Source organism: Choloepus didactylus, chromosome 8 (assembly GCF_015220235.1).
Source record: "Choloepus didactylus isolate mChoDid1 chromosome 8, mChoDid1.pri, whole genome shotgun sequence".
Lineage (NCBI taxonomy): Eukaryota > Metazoa > Chordata > Mammalia > Pilosa > Megalonychidae > Choloepus > Choloepus didactylus.
The window spans coordinates 40236385-40253415 of NC_051314.1; the positions used below are offsets into that span (position 1 = coordinate 40236385).

A 17031-nucleotide genomic window follows, 5' to 3' on the forward strand; every position below is an offset into this window, starting at 1 on the left:
ATTCGTAGAAAATTCCATTCACATTACACCTCTGCTTTACTTAATTCTTATGCATCGATTAAATTTATAAATAGAAGGAGCATATCTCATGTGGGAGGTTTATTTGTTTGTCTGTCTAGGCTCTTATTGTTTTTGTTTTTTTGTTTTTTTTTTAATTATTTTTACCTGTTAATATTATAAACATCAAAACTATTTAACTTGGTATATCATCTCATTTAGTTACTGTACTGAAAGGAATGTAGGATGTGTGATTATCCCAATTTAGAGATGAGTGGATAGTAGTGTAAAGAATTCACTAACATGCTCCGTGGTTTCTAAATACACTACTTCAAGGTGCTTGAAATGATATAATATATTTTTTGGTCTCAAAAAAAGGTTTCCAGTTATTAAATGTCTCCTTAATTCTACCCTTACTGCCCATGTGTAGTAACAAATGATGACAGCTTTCATCATTTATTGATAAAGTCAAATTTTTGTTTGCTACTTAGATTTCTTTCTAGATGTGAATTTTAAAGCCAGTTATAAAGATTAAGATAGAAAGCATTATGCTTCACAGTAATATTCATACCTTACACATTCCAATTATTCTTGATTTATTCCTCAGCTAATTAAGTACAGAATTGTTGCATATTACACATATATATCTAGCTACTAGATTTTAGCATATTAGAGGTCATCAATATGTCTTTTAGAATCTTAGAAATAAGCATATAGAATATAAATTTATTTTCTAAAAGTGCTCTCAAGGTATCTAAAATACTATTTTTGATTTTAGTGTCAGAGTTCAATAACCTCATTATTTTGCTTAGAAATTCATTACTTAATTTTTGCAACTATGTAAAGGATCTCATAGATCTTATCTATAATAAGCAGCTTATCCGGCACATTAATTTTTTAAATGCTGCTCAAAAAACAAAGGCTGCCTTCTTCTGATAAACACCAAACTTGAATAACATGTCCTCTGAATTAATTCTGTAACTGCGGTACTGCAGTTCAGCTCAGCTATCTGGGTTGTTTAATTAGTTCACAGCTGCATTGCTGGGATAACATTTCTTGTTGAGGAGGTAACTTGGTATTCATTATTTGGGCTCTGGTTCAGAGTTCAGTGGCCATTTTAAACTTTCTTAAAGAATTACTTGTCTTTGTTTTCCGAGAGGATCTCATGCTCTCTTGCTTAATCATTACTCAGAGACACTTGTTAGTTTTCTTGCCACGTCTGCGTAGACATTGATTTGGCTTTATCATGACCAACCAGAAATTTTCAATCAGTTACTTAGTAATCTTCTAGACATGGAAGGATGCTATATGATCAAAAATCATTGGAATTAATCATTGAACTATTATATATATCAAACAGAAATAACTTAAATATCAACTTCTTTACTATTTCAAAAGTAATGTTAAACATGATTTATAAAATTTAAAAATTCATTTTGAAACTACATAAATTTTAACTGTACTTTATACATTTCCCAGAAAATTGTATAATTTTTACATACAGTAGAGAATATGATGACAATATAATGTGGACGATCAAGTGGGAAAATGAAGAAAATAAACTTCTATTCGTTAAGTGTCTATTATGAAAAAATATATTATCTAATTTCATCCTCACAACAACTTTAGAAGGTAGGTATTATTGACCCCATTTTAGATAGGCAGAAACTGAAGGCTCCAAGCAGAGAACTTGCCCAAGATAACACAACTGGTGAATTTCAGAACTAGAGTTCTACTCCAGGCCTGCTTTACTTCAAAGCTCAGGCTCTTTCTAAATGTCATGTTGCCTCCTCCTCAAGGCCAAGTTTAAGATGAATCTTTTCTAGGATTTCCTAATTAATTTTAATTCCATCAGCACAAATTTATGCAATGTGTAATATAGCACAACATAATCTATTTATTTTCTTTGGAACTATTTTTCCTGCTGTTTCATGGCTTGACAATGTTACTAGATATGTATATTCCAAAATCCAGACACTATGTACTCTAATTCCTTTTATGCTCTTATGATATGCAATTATATTGTATGTATCGACCAGATATTTTATAAAAAGCCTTAGGTTTATTCTTAAGCACTCCCTACTGCTATTTATTTAACACAATACTCGCCATACTAATCAAGCTTCATGTCCTCTAAGTTTGCCTCTCTGGAATGGAATGGCTACTTCCTCTTTTTTGAAGGTGCAAATCATGCTCATTCAGCAACTCCCAGTACAAGCTTTATATTTTAGAGAAACCTCCATTAAATACTCCAAATTACACGAATTCTTCTATTTTGTCATATTCTACATGTTATATGCATCAACTAAATAGCTTTATCTTGTTTTTTTACATGTCCAGCATTTTTTATCTGCTAATTTTTCTGTCCAATAAGTCTGTATGTTCCTGGTTTTTAAAAAGTTTTTCTTATCCTTACTATGTACAATACTAGGCATGAAGAATATATTTAATAAACATTCAATTTAATGACTTTTCTAAAAGCTTGCTTGAAAAATTTAGTCAATACAACAGTTCACTAAGCTACATTATTTTAGGTTCTCTTCCCAGGGATTTTCAGAGATCCTAACTGTAACAGCTTACAGTTATGATATGACAAGTGCTTTTAAAACACTTGATGTATACGAACTCATTTATTCTGAACAACGTGCTAGAAGCTTACACAAGAAAAAAAAAACTGAGGCACAAAGAAGTTAACTTAGCCAAGGTCACACAAATAGTTAAGTGACAGAACCAAAATTCAGGTTCAAGAATCTGAACTTACAGCCACTGAGCTACATATTGCTGGTGGTGTCACTGATATTGGAAATTCATAAGTTAATTATTCCAGGATAATTTTATTGGTTTTATTTTGTGAGAGGTGAATGAGGAGGTTGAAATTAAACTGTTGTCCTAGTTTCCCAGCTGCTAAGACAAATACACAATGGTTTGGTTTAAACAACAGGAATTCATTGGTTAACAGTTTTGAGGTTAGAAGTCCAAAATGAAGGCATCAACCAGGTGAGGCTCCTCCCCAAGGAATCTGATTGTATTTACTGATAGACATTAGTAACCTGCAAACAAGTCTTGTAGTTAGGCAAAGAAATACCTTTGACAATTATAGTACAAACAGAATAATTAATAAATGTATTTATTAGTTAGGACATTTTTCACTATAATTGAAACTTCTTTTGATTAACTGCTTAAAGCAGATGGAAAGATACAGTCTTATTTAGACTGTTTCTAAATGTAACCTAAAAATTATCAAACAAAATTGCATGAACATATCTCAGTATGTTACTTAGACTGCTTCCCCATATCCAGAAGTGGATGATACAAGGACAAGTAAAACAGGAAAATATTTGAGTCCTGGGGGAGTGAGGAAAGTTAGCACCAATGTAATATAATTTGAAGTAGAAGAAAAATCAGAGGAGGGAAAGTTATCTTTGAGGTTCTTTAGATATAAATTCACTAAAATTAATGAGCCCATTCTTCACTTCCATCTCTGTGAGGCAATATCATCCAACCATCAAAGCCTGAGAGAAAAATAAACACTCCATCTCTCATTCAGACAAGCTAAATTTTGCCACCCTCTGTGTCAGTCCATGGAAGATTTCCCTAAGTACTTGTGGGCAAAGAGGGAAACAAATCAATCATTCAAAAATTTCATTGTTGAAAATTATATAGGCATATGCTCTAGGTTTTTAATGTATCATTATTTTTTTCTAATTCAAACAACAGAAATGTACAATGTAAAATGTAAACGATCTCTGTACTCACACCCAGCTTAGCCGGAATAAAACATTGCTATAATTTTTCCAGAGTTTTCCCAAAATAGTTCAAAATATTCAAAAATATACATGGATAATTATTTAAACCTACTACACTTAAAAACTTAAAAACTTAACAATAAATGTCCATGTTAATGATGTCCAGTATTTTCATTCCACTTTATTTTTAAGTCCCTGTCTTTTGTCTGTTATTATTATCATTGTTTTATATAATCACAATTTATATAGATTCACCAGTTTCTTTGCCTGTCAGTCCTTCTGAAATTAATTCTCTTCTTTTTGAAATATGCCCTTTGATCATTCATTCAGCAAGAATCTGTGAGAAGTATGTTCTCTTAATGTTTTTCTGAAAATGTTTAATTCACTTTCACTCTTGTGTGATATTTCATTTAGGTATGGAATTGTATGAGTTATTTTCCCTTAGAACTTTGGAGATGTTATTTGTTTATCTCTTGGCCACTGTTATTGCTAATATGAGGTCTGCTATCAGTTGTTTTTTTTTTTTTTTTTTTTTTTTTCCTGTTTTTTCCTTTTGGTTGCTGCTAAAACTTCCTTTTGTCTTTGGTGTTATGCATTTTCTCAGGGTTGTATCTAGGATGAATTCCTTTTCTATCTTTCCTGCTTAGTACCTCTCCCCCAAAGTCCTGGCAGAAGACAAATGTCCTTGATACTTCCTTGGCACTTCCTAGGCTAGTTAAGTCAGTAGGACTAGCACACACTGGAGATGATTGTTGACTTTACAGGGGGTTCAATTCCAGCTCCTGAGTCACTCAGGTCCAGCCAGCTCTCCTCTCATTAAAACCCCACCCTTATACATTTATGACTTATTTCCAAGTAATTTGTTGGGCTGATATCTGCTTACTGTATACTTGCTGCTCTACCTTCAAGTTCTCTATTTCAAGTACCTCAGATTTCTCTTCCTTTGTGCTCAGCTGTATATGTATCATTTTTCTTATTTTTTTTCCCCAACATTATATACACAACCCTCCCAGCCTCCATACACAGACTTTTAGTGGGTGGGGTTGTGTGATGCAGGAACTCTGATCCAGTAGAACTGAAGAGGGGCTGTGATAGTGTGAAGTCTGAGAAATGCTTAGCAGATGTGTCTGCTTAGCAGGGCCTAGGCCAATCTCTCTGAAGTGATGCTCCAGACTCTCTTGAACTCTTAACAACTGTAACCACAATGGGAAATCCCTTAGTCTGAGTCATCAGAGAATATCATGCAAACTCATATTACTATAAAATTATACTCTGAGTTTACCTGGGCCTTGGAGAACACTTTCTTTATCCTCCCATCCTAATATTTCGCCTAACTCCATTCTGGCTGATGGATCTACTACTTAGTATAAAAGGAATGTTAAGATTGGCATTTATGTCCTATGTCATCATCCTTCTAAACTTCAAGTTCTACTCTGCCTTCAAACTTTTTTTTTTTTTTTTTTTGCTTTTCTCTACCACCTTTCAGAGAAAGAGATGTTCCTTTTTCTTTCCAAGGTGAATCACTTCTATATGTTGTGGATCTGATTCCTCCCTCACCTCTCCTCCAGTCCCCAGCATTTTCAATTCTCCTCTCTTGGACCCTTCCCCTCTACCATTAAAAAAAATAGTCAACAAACTGGCTTTCAGAGACTTTGTTTTTGAGGACTGGTGGATTGGCTTGCTTTCATCATCGCTATCTATCTAAAGGGGAAAAAAAAATACTGACCCAGAAAGAAGTTCCTTCAGGTCACCAGAATAAAAGAACAAGGCTGTGGACATAAATTTAGAATTCATCATCTGATAGCTTATTTGTTCATTCATTCATTTCAACCAATTTTTATTTTAAGCACCTTTTATGTGCAAGGCCCTGTTAGGCCTGACACGTAATAAATGCTTAACAAAAGCTTCTTGGTACAAATGAATAGATGAACTATCACCTTGATGCCCATGGCTCCTAAATAGAAATTTGCCTTGATTTCTCAACCTAATAAGCTGAGAGGACATTTGTCAGGATCAATAAATGATAAATAAATGCATGAATAGCATTATCCTTGTCCTTAAGGGGATAAGTCATGAAAATGAGTAAAGTTTACAGAAGTTATGATAGAGAAAATGCTCCAGTATAAGAGCTTAGTATCATAAATACACAATGGAGAACTTGTAAAGGCTGCAGCAAAAGAATGTGCTGATAGAGGAAGGAATTAGAGACATGTGGGCTTAAGAATCACCTAAAAAAGACTTATAATGCAGATCTGCTGTCTCCACTCCAAACTAACACAATCAGAAGGTCCAGGTGTGTGGCCCAGGAATCTGCATTATTAAGCTCACACAGGTGATTTCTGTACAAGAAAATGTCATGAAAAACAGAAGAGTTTCAAAGAAAAGTTAGGCAACAAAGGAAAATTATATAAAAATTTAAGCACTAAAAAATCTGAAAAAATGTAGGTTATTTCTATATTGCTTTCAACCTTGCAGTTGCCCCAAATGTGAGAAATCCTGCTGGTTTTTCTATTGTTAGCATAAAAAGATATTGATGTAAGCATACACCAGGGATGGAGGGGCAGAAAGCTTGGACCCTGGATCTTGGTGATCTCAGTGACCTTGTTGAGCAGCTGCATCAACCACACCATCACCTACCTCTAAATTTCTTATGTAAGGATAATCAACTCTTTTTCACTAAAGCCACTGTTTGTCTAGTTTTTGGTTACATGCTGCCTAAAGTATGTCTAACTAATTCAGTATATTTAAGAATTTATTTGCTGGGAGGAGGCTGAGACTAAATTAGTTAAATTAAGAGGTGATTAGTGGTTAAACTTGGTGTGTTTTAACAGGATCTCAAAGTGTCTCATAGGAACAAACAAATCTGTTCTAAGATAATAATCTATTTGACCAAATAGCAAAAATGTACAGCCTTGTTTGCAGTATGTTTACTTGGTAATAAGGGATAAAGAAAGAATGCTTATGTATAATGACAACACTTACTGAGCATTTACTACACACCAAGCACTATGCTAGGGGCTTTACATAAATATCTCATTAAAATTTCACTATGCTTTGATATACCAACACTAAAATTCACCATTGTAATGGGGAAATTAATGAGTTCTACTTACTGAGGTGAGAGACATCTTTATTATCTAGATATATCAAAAAAGGTAGTACAATGTTTTACGAATAATGAAAAGATAAGCAAATGAAAGTGGTAAACATAATTCCCAGGTGCTTTTCCTAGCATTTTCATTGCACATCTTCTTTTGCATTAATATAAACCCTATATGATCTTCTGTGGCCCAAGTCAAGTCCAAATCTTCCTTAGGAAACCTTTCCTCAATTACATTTCAGAATGAGCTTTCCCATTTTTGAGCCTCTGAATTCAGATTTAGAACCATACATATATGACCTAGATTATACAACACTTGGGGCTGCAAAAATGCCTTATACCTAGAAGAGTATACGGTGTTAAAGTTGGTACTAAGTAATTCCTGTCAAATGATGAGATCTAATCATTTTGTATTTTGACCTATAAAAACTTTCCATTATATGACTTGAAAATTCTTTATTTTTTAGGTTTACCTTTATTATACTACATTTAATTCAGCAATGTAATTAATTTGTAAATAATAGATTAACAGTTCTCTTTTTCAAAAGCTAAGTAATGTTTCTCTTAATATTTCTTCCTGATGATCCAGGTCAATGGAAATTTGAGAACTAATACAACTTCTTTCTACAAAGCATGGAATATCCCTCTTCCCCCTCCTCCTCACACCTGTCAATCCTCTTTAGCATTTTGCAATGATCAGGACTGAAACATACATATAGGTAGAAGTGTTTATTCCAGGAAAGGGTAGTTTAAAAAGTGCATTGCCACTTGGTATCTTTATTTTATCCTATTGCTAGATACATGTAACAGAATTCTTGAGGGGATGAATATCCTAATGTTGATAGCCTTTACATTTCATTATATTGAAGATTTTAGAAAGCTGTCCCTGAGTTACACACAAATAGTTCACTTTGAATTGATCAACTTTCAGCAAAGATGTCAGTAGTTTAGATTTACTCCATTAAAAGGAACATATTTTTTTAATTTGCCAAATACATAATATTGAATGTGGCCTTTTTTCAAATAAAGTTAACATCCCAAATAGTAACTTGATACAGGCTTTAAATACCTTTAAAAACATTGCATTGTAAATAAAAAGGTAATCAAAGCAAATTTAAAAACTTTTTGAGATTAAGCATTTCAACACTAAATTGTATTATATGGTTCCTTACTCTGCACTAATATATATCCAGATCAAATTAAATCCATTGGATAAGTGTTATATCAGATTAAGAGGATATGGCTATATCATACACATTGGTATCTTTGAATTCAGTTAGTTCAATAGGCCATTAAGGAGGTTTCAGTACTGAGTATATGGGAGAAAAACTATATTTACATTTCTCAATGTAATGTGCACAGCTATTTCTATATTGCTTTTAGCCTTTATATGCTATTTGAAGAATGGGTATATAAAAACTAAAGTACACAGCACAATTATCATGGCTATGGCAGTATAAGTGTATAATTGTATGTGACTTACATTTCATTAAAATGCATATAAACACATTCTGGGGTATTTTATTGAAAATTTTATTGAAATCATGCTCCAAAATGAAGATGCTGAATAATTTTTTCATGATCCTAACCCTTTAAGAGCATATATTTTATTATTTGAAAGTGCAACAAATCCATAAAGTGAAAAGGTTTTAATTTACTCTATTATCCATTTTGCTAGTGTACTATAGCAGTGATTCATACATAACTTGAATGTCAAATTGTTAATTAAAATAGAATGCACAATTCAATTTTCTATTGTGACTTCCTTGGAGGAAAAGTTGGAAAAAAGCCAATGTTCTTAAATGTCCCTGGGCCATTTTGAAAAATATTTCAGGAGGAAAGAACACTGAAATTTACCTAAGTGAAATTTAGCTAATCTGTTCTTTTGTTAAGAAGATTTGAAATAATGTCAGGAAGGGTTTCTATACTACACCAACCAATTAAGGAAAAGCAGTTATCATTCTACTCAGTGCTAATTTTGCATGTCAAGGGCACAGCTCAAAAGGCAGCAATGTCTAACCTGATAAAATGCTTAAATTGATTTCAAAAATTCTTTTCAACAGGATTAACTTGGAAATTTTCACTTTTTAAGCTTCTTTCATCTAATTTATTACTAACCCTTAAAAATATATTTTAAAATAAATGCCACCAGAGTGAACATACATAAGAAAACATTTCGCAACACCTGGATGCTTTGAGAAGACATTACAAACATTGATTTTGCCAGTCCTGGAGTTCAGAGAAAGGAAGGACTGCAGATTTCATCCTTACGTTCTGATTAAGTAATAGTGAAAATAACAGTGACAAGGTCTAAGGGACTAGCAAATACAAATACAGACGAATAGATGAAGACGGAGCACGGTAACTTAGGAAAGATACATTTCTTCAAATATCTGTGTGTGTGTGTGTATAAAGAAAAAAAAAAAACATTTTAAAAGTATATGTCACGAAGAGTGGTTATTTTCTATTTTATTAACTTCCGAAATCTCCTGAAGGTTGGGGCAAGGTAGATTACCTTTTAGCATCTAAATCCTGCACACTACCCGTACTTTTCCATTTTCTTTTCCTCTCACGAAAGAAAGGTGCTGGGTTGAGATGCTATAAGTGAACTAAAAGAATCAACGGCTTGGCCTGGGTAGAATGCAAACCCCAAACGAAAATACAGGGATTTTAGGCGCGGATCCTGCGGGGCCTGTTTGCACCGGCCGCTCGCTTTCGTTAACCCATGGGGCGCTGCAGTGGCCGCAGGCGCGGGAGCCCGGCGTGCTTGCTCAGTGTCCGCGGACCCGGCCGGCGGGAACAGCTGCGGGACGCCCAGCGCCAGCAGGGGCGATGGACTCTCCTCCTCAAGGAGGGAGTGAACCGAGAGGCACTTTGGTCGTCCGTCGCGTGCGTCTCCGCCCGGGAGGGGCATCGAGTCGGGTATGGGGTGGGGGCAAAGACGGGGCGAAGAGCCGCTCAAGTGTTCGCTGAGGCCGACTCCGCTTTAACCTGTCCTCGCCAGCAGCGCTCGCCCTCACCCCTCGTCTAATTCCAAGCCCCTGGAGGGGCCCAGGCCCGGGGGCGTCTCGGGAGGGGCTCCAGGTGAAGGGCGTCCGAGCTCTTCCTGCCGTAGTCATCACTCTCCTGCCTCCACACGTCGCAGGAGCGAACCGACCCTGCGCCGGAGCAGCAGCTGTGACTGACTGAGTCACCGCCCCGCGCGCTTCAGCCACCCCCTCCTCCCCCGCCGCTCCCCCAGCCCCAACACGTCATGGAAACACAGGCGTCAGAGCGTCTCAGCCAATCACAGGCATTGGCAGGAACGAAAGGGCGAGCGAGAGGGGGCGGGGGCAGCGGCGAGCCGAGGCGCTCAGAGAAGGAAGAGAGGGAGGGGCGCGCAGACTCGAGTACCCCCCCACCCCTCGCTCAGGCCACCCTTTCCTGACCGCGCGGCAAGTTCTAATCGCCGAGCGCGCGCTCGCCAACTGGAGGCGCGCTCACTGAGTCCTCCCTTCAAACGCTTCCTCCGTGCAGCTCCGCTCCGCTTTTAGTCTCGGTTCCAGCCGCGCTTCCTTCGCGCACACGCGCGCGCGCCCCCACCCTCCCGCCCCCAGGTTCCCCGCGGGCCGCGTCACGTGACCGCGCCCAGCCAAGGCGGCAGCAGCGACGGCGCGAGCTTTGGCGGTGGCTGTGGCGGCGGCAGTGGCAGCGGGAGAAGCTGCGCCGCCAGCGTGGAGCGGGAGGCGAGTGGGTGTGGAGAGGGGAGCGCCGGACCGTAACGGGTGAGAGTTCCCCCCCATCCCCCGCCTACCCCGGCAATCCTGCGGGCGACCCAGTGCTACCGGGCCCCTCCCTGGAGCTGCGTGTAGCTCCCTCGTGCTCAGCCACCGGCTCCCGGGTGGCTCTGGGCCCCGCCCCGAGCGGGCCGGGCTGCGACGCTGTGAGAGGGCGCTGCACCCCGCCCGCCGCTGCTGCTGCGGACGGCGGCGTGAGGCCGACGGAGCTGTCCGTGCCGAGCGCGGCGCGCTCTGTGTGCGGCTCTGCGGAGCCGAGGAGGCGGGTTCTGCGGGGACGCGGGCGGCCACTCCGCGGCTGCCGGGCTCTGGGCGGGGGCCGGGCCGGGCCGGGCGCCGCCTCCTCCTCCTCCGCGGCCGCCTCGCAGTGCAGCGTGAGTAGGGAGCCCCGGCTGGTGCCGCGGCCGCCTCATCCCCGAGGTGCAGCTGCACCTCCTCGTGGCGCCCGGAGAGCCCCCAAGCCGGCTGCAGACGCGCGGAGAACCGAGACCCCATTTTCTGTGCCTCCCGCTGCCTTTCATCTCCCCCACCCCCCCGACCCTTCTGCAGCCTTCCCTTCCTTCCCCCCTCGGAAAATGGTTCCTACTGCTGGGCGAGGTGAGTGGCGGCCGCCGCCTGCCCGCGTCGGAGGACGGCGGGGCAGGTCACCTGCCGGAGAGGCCGGGCGGGACACGGGGGTCGGGGCGTCGCGGCGGGGGTCCTGACCTCTGGGGCGCTCGGCCGACTGCGGCGGATTCGGGAGAAGTTGGTTGGGGCGTTCAGGGGGCCGCTCTCAGTTTTTTTCCTTTGCCCACCCCTAGAGATAGTAAAGGTGAGCGGGTTTCTCGCCGAGTGCCCTAGCCCCGGGTTTGGCTAGGTGTCCCCGCCCTGAGCCTGAGGGACAGGGCTCGGTGGGGCTTGGTGTCTACACCCTCAGCTCTTCGTCTTCTCGCAGCCGCCTCGGCCGCGCCGCAGCCCATCCTGCCCCTGGCCGCCCCCGCCCCGGCGCGTGGTGACCTTGAGGGCAGCGGTGCCCGGCGCTCGCTCTCCCCGCGCCCCGGTAGGGTCACCCCTCTAATCCCCGGCTTCGGCCCCCCTGGCGCGCAGCGGGCGGGGAGCTGGAGGCGCCTGGCGGGTCCCCGGCCGGGGCTGATTAATTGATGCATGTCGGACAGGATGGTGATTCCCCGGGACTTGGAGAGCCTCTTCGCTTCGCCTTCCTGCCAGCGTCTCTTGTCAGGTCCCCCAGGATGTTCGCAGCTGCTTCCGATTCGTTGTTTATGGAATGAAAAAGAAAAATGTGCCCTCCTCCCTGTCCATTTTGGAAAGAGTCAATATGAAAGAAGACCGCATTCCAGTTGCGGGGGAGTGGTGGTGGTGGTGCTCTGTTTCATTCTGCAGGAGAGTACTGGGCTAAGCTAGTTAGCGACCCCTGGTTCTGCGCCTCCGTCACTAGCCAGATTTGTCTGTGTGCGCATTTCATTCACCAGTTTTCTGCCGGACTGGCAGCGCTGGGAGCGCTCGCACCCTGTGCAGTATAGCGGTGCTTGGCGCCCAGGCGAGGGCAGAAGGTGGAAAAGATGGACTGGGGGAGGGGAGTCTGTAAATTCGCGGAGGGCTGGACTCCTTAGGCGTATTTTTACTTTTCTCTGGGGGCTGCTGACAACCACCTTTGACTGCTGTGCGCGCTGCTTTCCTTGGTGTATTAATAATCTAATAGCTAGTATTGGTATGGATTGCTATTCATGATAAATTAGTTATATGGATTTTTAAATATAGGTGTAGGTATATGCAATATCTGGACTGTCTGCTTTTCATGGAAGCCTTTGTTGTGTTTAACCTCCTCCACCTGGGGACAGACATTTTTTTAAAATAAGGCTCTTATTCAGCGTGGGGGTATTTTGTAATAAAAACTACTTGTAAAAAGGCCTGTTTTGTGTGAGGTTCTCATCTGTCAGAGGGTGTGTAACTCGTTGGCGGATGGCCCATGTGAGTGAATGGAAGACCTTCACCACTCGCGGTGCTGCCAGCCTTCCCGAGACTCCCTGTCCTTGTGTGTGGCAGGGGCGGATTGGGGAAATTAGGAGGGATTGATTGGAGAATCTGCTTTTTGTACTTGGGCGTTCATTTGGGCTCCCCTCCCCCTCTTTTTTTCTTTTTCTTCTTCTGGTGAGTTGGAATTTGAAGTAAATAGAAACATTTATCTTATAGGGAGTCTTTGAAAGCTAATATATGAAATGAGCTTATTTAGCCATGATTTCAGGGGGACGTTTTAGTTTCTACCTTGCTTTGTATGAGACAGTAAATTGCTGTAATTAAGGGTGGATCTCTGTCCTGATTTTGGCTTGGGTGTAACTGCAAGGATCTTTGAAAAGTAACTGTTATTTCCTACCATATAGTCTGCAAAAGTGAGTCATGTTCGGGTGAGTTGAGGACAGAGCGCCACCTTTAAAATTTCGTGATTTTCTTTTATTAAAAGGGTGAAAATTCAGAGTATGCCTTCTTGATTTTTATCTTGGTTTCATTACTGGCATCCCCATTTAGACTTATAAGGGGAAATTGTCTTCATTTTTCTGTATTCCTTAATTCCTCACCCTCCTTTTGGGGGGAATTTCTGCAGTTATATGAGAAATTAGGGTTTTTTGTTTGAAGATTGAGATTTAATGTAGGATTCTGAGATATGAGAAACTAGTTTTGATTCCTGTTTATGATAAAATATGGAGTTATTGATTGGATATACTTAGGGAAAGAAATATGGAAAGTAATAGCTGCATTGTAAATAGACGTTGAAATTTAGCCATTTCCACCAAATAAGGGTACCTACCAGGATGATAGCGGTTTTACAATTTTTTTAGCTGTTATTAACATATTCTAAAATAAACAAGCAAAATTGGTAAGATTATTAACCTTGCTTGAAGAGTTTGTTTGCCATCTTCCAACAACATGCTTTTTATGGTTTTCTTGAGGTTTAACTGTTACTTCTTTCTGAATAATACAAATGAGGATTTCCAGCAGGACTACTTATATCCAAAGTGATTAAAACTCATGTTGGAAAAAGTAGTTTTTATGTATGGCTCCCCTCAGATGCATCTCATATAAAAATAAAGGGAGTTTTTAATGCTTAGAAAACAAATGCTGTACTGGCAGCTGAACTGGTGAGATGTCCTTTCCTGCCCACTTGTTTCCTATCCATGCCCCCCCCATCAAATATTTAAGGTACACTGTTTCTTTAGGCACAGGGTACTTGTTGGTTATTTGTGACTGCACATATAACAGGAAGGAAAAAAGTTTAGTTCTCAAGTAGTGAATAAATTAACATGTGGATATTACCAAATATAGTTTTAATTGCAAACCACAAAATATTATTGTCCTGTCCGCATTTGTTTTAATTCAACACTTGGAATTCCTTCACACACTGCTGTAAAGCATTTTTTTTAAGCATCTTTATTAAGTTAAAATTGAACAAAAAATCTATTTGCAGTGGAATATGTCCCCAGGTTAAAGAATGTTATTTGAGCAGTTAGGTTGATGTATGCAGTGTAGTTCTATGTTGCAGTGCATGGAGAATCCTTATTTGGGAGTTATTTTTACTAATCCTTTGACTGACAGGTTAACTTTATCTTGGATAGAAACAGTCTCTTACCCTCTGAAGGAAGTAGGTTGTATACGTGAACAAATTTTAGAACCAATGGCCAATTATAACTATCATTGTCTTTTACAATATTAAATAAAAGAATATTTGCCTTTTTATTCTTAGCTTTTTCTAATACATACAGCTAAAACTGGTCATTTTTATTTAATTCTGCAATAGTAGAATGAATGAGCAAAAACCAAGAAAAGGAGTAAAGATGAAGCAGAAACTGAAGAATTACATTTTTAACAACACTGGTGAAAATATTTACTTGACCAGTTGGAAGGAATGGTTATTTTCTAGTAGATGTCATGACACATAGGGGAGTACTAATAGTAGTTTATTTTAGAATATATAGAATCTGGGGTACATTGCAAGGAAAATGATATACAGTAGTTCTGAGATAATTTTTAAAAAGATATAATCAATAAAATAACTTATTTTTTTCCACGTTTGCTAATGTTGTATTTACATACGTATACACGTTGTCTTGTTAAAATTTTTTATCGTGGAAAAAGTAGAGAGAATGATATACTCATTGACCAGTTTTGACAATTATCAACTCATGGCCCACTAGTTGCATTTATATCTTTACACAAGAAATCGATCTTCTGTAATTGTAGACATAGAAAAGGTAACCGAAACTAGTTCTTTCATGTTTATAATTTACGGAATATACACAATATTGTCCATTATCTAATTGAACCTGAAAAGTCAGTTTTTATAGTCACTGTTTATATGGCGTTAGTCTGGAGTTAGTCTTATTTTACAGCAGTCTATTTTATAGTGTCTCACAAATTTTCCTATCTTACTAAGAATGCCTTTGATTTATGAAGTGCTCTATAGTTTTCCAGAATGTATTTACATACTATATCATTTGAGTCTCATAATAATTAACCCTGTGAGAAAAGTAGAGATTTGTACCTTTTTATTTTTTCAGGTAGACAAAATAATTTGCCTAGGCCCTAAGTTCACAGAACTAGCAGATACTTTAGCCGGAATTAGAAACTAAGTGGCTTCTAACTTTTGCTCCGTTACTCTTTCCATTATAAGTGTTTATGTAAGTTTTTGACAGTTACGTAAGTTTATGAAAATCACTTTCTGACCAGAGTAAATTTATAGTGGAACATAAACAGATTTGTTTGGGTTTAGTTTTATAAATTTAATCATTGCTTATATTTGGTATAATTAAAAACTGTTCATACATTGATTTACTTTGCAGCTGATTAAATGAATTTAAACATATTTGAAATAGTATTATTTTTAATATTATAGACTGGATTTTTTAAAGTTAGGATTTTTGCTTTCAAATACCTGGTAGTCTTTGAAATGACTAGGGGTGTCTTAAATCTCTAGTTAAAAATAAAGTGTGCTATAATAAAAGTTTCTTCTTTTAATTTCTGCTTTAATTTTTTTAATGCACTGGTTTTTCTTACCATAACATGTTTATTACCTAAATATTTTTGAAATATTAACTTTTATGTAATGAAACTTAGTTTAGAAAGGATCCAAACGAGGAGATTTTAATTCCTGAAGTCCAAAACTGTGTTGTAAATCTCACAAGGGAAAGTAGTGGTTCTCCAGCATTAGCATGTATGAGAGTCACCTGGGGAAGTTATTGAACGTGCAAATTCCTTGGCATTGCCCCTGCTGTCCTGATTCAGCAGATTTGGGGTGGGGCCCCAGTAGTCTGCATTTTAAGAAACACTGATATCAAATTTATAATGTTATAATTGTACTATGGAGTAGAAGTGCCTTATTAACCAGAAGGACATCATTGATTTATTTCACTCTGAACATAGGGACTATTGTAGTAAAGTTTATTTTGTTTTTGTTGGTGGGTTTTGTGACTGTTGTAAAACTGATAAATTTAAAATATTTCTATACACTTTTTCTTCACTTTTTGTTTTCTTCATCTCATTATCTGCCATTTCCAAATGGCTTGACACTGGGCTTATTTTTCATAAAAATATTGCATGCTGTTTTAGTATGTTATTGTATTTTTACAGTTTAGTCTAGCTCTTATTTTTTGTTAGGAGGAAAGATTTTGGATGTCCTTTCAACTTTAAAGGACATAAATCGGTGACTAAGTAGTAGTCTTTATTACTTTCAGTTAACAAGCAGCTACTCCTTCAAAAACAGCAGATTAGTGCAGAATGATCCTTTACAAGAACATTAATGATAATCAGACTCATTGATAATTTACTATTCTGTGAAATTAAAACAGTCGTTAGTAGTATTTCATTTAAATGTTAACAGTGTGTGTAGCTCAGCAGACTACTGTAAGATCCATTGGATTTGAACTGATCTTTTTGAACTGTTTTGTCTAATACTGTGTACAACTTACGGATTATCCTCCTTTCATGATTTTTTTTTTTAAATTTAAGACTAGTTTTTAAATGCATTTTTTCATAATTTGTAATAATGTGTTAAATGGTCTGGACTTGCATTTAAAATACGTTTATAACAAAGTTCATTTCAAAGCTGATCCATCTCAAGACTGTGCTAAACATATTTTTTGGTTGGTTGTTTGTTCCAAAAACTAAGAGTTGTTGGTTGTGCCTTGGGGTGTTTTTAGGAATCATAGATTATAATTTACTGATGATTGTGGGAATCTAAATTAATAGAGATTTCTGCAGAGAGATCCAGATAAACTATGGGTAAACTTTTCTCCACATTTATTTAAAGCTATTTTCTATAAGATTTTCCTTAGACAGTTCAATTATTCTAAATACTATGTGGTGTTTTTAGTTATCTCTTCAGCAAGAATATTATTTGGTATTTCTATATGGTTTAATCTGG

At 38.8% G+C, this 17031-nt stretch overlaps 1 protein-coding gene across 3 annotated transcripts in view; it reads left to right on the top strand.

Annotated features, from left to right (window-relative positions):
• The first annotated feature begins 10355 nt into the window (after nucleotides 1-10355).
• The window catches only part of ATP2B1 (ATPase plasma membrane Ca2+ transporting 1), a 144998-nt gene continuing 138322 nt past the window's right edge, over nucleotides 10356-17031 (top strand). The window contains exon 1 of one of the 3 annotated variants that reach the window (XM_037847109.1): nucleotides 10356-10607. The gene's annotated coding sequence lies outside the window, so the exon portion shown is untranslated. The remainder of the gene's footprint in view (nucleotides 10608-17031) is intronic. The other 2 variants (XM_037847107.1, XM_037847108.1) reach the window with 2 other exon arrangements.